We start from the raw sequence: 3,179 nt of genomic DNA, 5'->3' as shown, positions 1-3,179 counted from the left end.
AGCAAAAAAAGCAAATCAATGTTTGTCACTATTTTTATGGATAAATACTTGTTGCTTTGAGGTACGCTTCAGAGTGTCCTCAAAATGGATTTTGCGTATGTCAAATGCAGGCATACTTCTGAGATATTGCAGGTTTGGCTCCAAACCCCTGCAATAAAGTGAAATCACAATAAAGCGAGTTAAATGAATTTTTGTTTTCCCGGTGCATGTAAAAGTTACATTTACACTATACTGTACTCTTTTAACTGTGCAATGTCTTTGGGTCTAAAAAAGGTACATGCCTTAATTCTAAATGCTTTTTTGTTTGAAATCTATCACCTCAGCTTTCAGGGAGTCATCATCACTGACCACAGATCACCATAATATTAATAAAAAAGTATAAAATAATGCAAGAAAAATGAAAATGTGACATAGAAACACATGCTGCTGGAAAAATGGCATTATCAGACCTGCTTGATACAGGGTTGCCACAAACCTTCAGTTTGTAAAAACAACAACAACAACAACAACAACAACACAATATCTGTGAAGCCCAATAAAACGAAGCAGAATAAAACAGGTATGCCTGTATTATATTTTGAGGTAGACAATGTTAAACAGATCTCCCAAAATCTGGGAGAAATCTATCCACCTACTTTTTGATAATATTATTTAAAAAAGCAAACAAACAAACTTCTTTGTGTCATGCAGGTATTCATGTAGTGCACAAAAAAATGAATACTGTATATATTAATGAATTACAACGGAAGCAAATTACAGATTGTACTAATATGGTCTATTTTCAGTTGGATCCCAAACTACCAGTTAAATTGATTAGTCCTCATAATGTGGAAAAGATGCATAAAATTTCTAAAATTTATGTTGTTTCTTTCCAGTAAAAGAATCAGCATTGTTTTGAGGGTAGGAAACCATTTAATGATTCTCAAATACTCTGTGTCCCCCAAAAAGGTACAAACTATTTTTCTACATGGAAGTAAACAGGCTTTCAAGAGCCACACAACAGGCTATGCCAGCATTCCCTTTGCTTTTTACAGCCTTGCCAGACAACTAAGTGGAGCATGCTGTTTGCACTGGTCTTTTCTCTCACAGGGAGGGGTGGTTTCCAGTTGATGCGTTTGATTGCTTTTCGGTATACAATTTAAACCCTAGAATTTTGTAGCTTTTAAACAGCAACCTAAGGTAGATTATGTCTTCCCCAGTAAGACTGCCAATTTTAGTCTTTTTGAGAGGATAAGAGATAAGAGATAGGGGTGAGACCAGGAGAAATCATCAAAGGAATGTAAAGAGAACCAGGGCACAGGAAGAAGAATGAAAAATAGAGATCAGGGGAAAATACTCTTGTTATGCATCAGCTGTTTCCAAAGAGGGTAAGGTATGTTTTCAGCTTCAAATCCTGTATGGAATCAAATACTTTTCCTAGAGCTCTGTTTCCTCCTGATGATACTCTTGCTCCACACTTGTTCCTGCTGAGTGAGTTTTGCATTTTTATAAAGTCTGATTATAAAATGAGTGACCTTAAATACATTGCCACCAAGGGATTTCTGCTAATGGGTTTAGTGTGAATTATAGTAGTAGTAAGATAAATATGTCCACTCAACCATGTGTTTATACCTTTCTCCATTTCATTTTACATCTTATTGATAAAATTGAATTAAATTGTCAAGATTCACAGTAAATGATCTGGTATTCAGGATTCTCTAGTCCTAAATGTTAATACCCCAAATTTCAGAGACATCATACTTTCTGAGTGACAATATGTTTCAAAGCATGAAGCATTTCATAGAATGCAGAACTATTTTTCCCTAAAGTCTTCAGGTAAAATAACTTAATGCTTTTTATTATTGACATGTCTTCTTCAATCTACTTCTTTTTTCTATAGGTGTCACATATCAAGGTGATACAATAATTCAGAGACTGAGGAAAATACTTAGTTAAAAGAGTAAAGGGTGCATCATGAAATAGGTGGGATTTAAGGTAGGTAATCAATACAATTCAGACAGTGTTTTGAATGGTAGACACATATATAAATCCTTTTTTTTTTTTCACAGATGTCTAATGGTAGTACTCTTCTTTCTTTTGTCTGTTTTTTTCAACAGTATATTGCTTTTCACAGATACTTTAAAGATGGAGAAATACCAAAGTCCTGCTAGATGGTTATCAAGACAACCTATGAAAAATGGACAGGACATCCTAATGCCTTCTTTTCCTTATGTCTCAGAAGGTAAAATCTCACATGCACAATGCACAAAACCAAATGGTCTTCCTAGCTTTCTAAAATTAAAATCTTAATATAAAAACATCTCTTTCTTAAGATTTTTAATACCTCCTACTCTTTCCATTAGAGAGGTGATATCCTTCAACCATATTATAAGACTTTCATGATCTGTGTCTCTCTATATTTTATTCTCATTTTCGCTTGCATGCCTGTCCCAGGACTGTAACCTGTAACCAGTGATGTTACCTGACTCAGCATTTAGGAGGTAGTCTGCCTGATAGGCCCCGACTGTCCCCCAAAGGAAGGTAACCTTGCCTGAAACAATCCACTCTGTTGGAGAGTTCCTTCTCCCACTCCCTTTAAGTCTATAAAAGCCTTTCATTATGTGCAGCTCTTCAGAGCTCCTTTCTGTTAGATGGGATGTTGCTGGATTCACTAACCATTGAATAAAGTCAATTTTTCAGTTGAAAAAAAAAAAAAAAAAAAAGCCCCGCCAAGCCCCCGCCATCACATTCCAGAATATTTCACAGGTTCCCATTCCTCTATGCTCTTGAACATGGCACAACTTTAACCTTTTTACCTGATGAGTTCCCTCAAAACTCCTAAAGACTTTGCTCAAGTGTATCCTATATAAACAAAGCTCTTATAGTTTTATTTAACATTTATATTTGCAGAAACCATTGCATTGTTTTCATGTGTTTCCTGTCTTTCATTTCTTCAATACCCTGTACCGCCACCTTCATCATAAATAGAAATTGTCCGTGTATGTGAATTACCACTTCTCAAATCTCTTTATCATTCCACTGGTTCATTTACCTGAACTTATGCCAATACTGTATCTTTACAAGAAGTACTTTTATCTAGTAGAATAAGGTTTCCGACCTTGTGTTCTTCTTTATTTCCATGACTCTACTTAGGTGGCCCTTTGCATTTTTATATATGTTTTAGAAACAGTGTTTCCATT

At 35.2% G+C, this 3,179-nt stretch overlaps 1 long non-coding RNA gene across 1 annotated transcript; it reads left to right on the top strand.

Moving 5' to 3' along the window:
* The first annotated feature begins 343 nt into the window (after positions 1-343).
* On the top strand, positions 344-2,221 carry LOC125753301 (uncharacterized). The gene is made up of 3 exons (XR_007404806.1): positions 344-559; positions 1,880-1,974; positions 2,097-2,221. It is a non-coding gene; the product is annotated as an uncharacterized LOC125753301 (long non-coding RNA).
* Positions 2,222-3,179: the final 958 nt, after the last annotated feature.

The sequence above is a fragment of the Canis lupus genome, chromosome 22 (assembly GCF_003254725.2).
Source record: "Canis lupus dingo isolate Sandy chromosome 22, ASM325472v2, whole genome shotgun sequence".
NCBI lineage: Eukaryota > Metazoa > Chordata > Mammalia > Carnivora > Canidae > Canis > Canis lupus.
The sequence above is the reverse complement of the archived record's forward strand: the minus strand, read 5'-3'. Positions and strand labels throughout refer to the sequence as shown.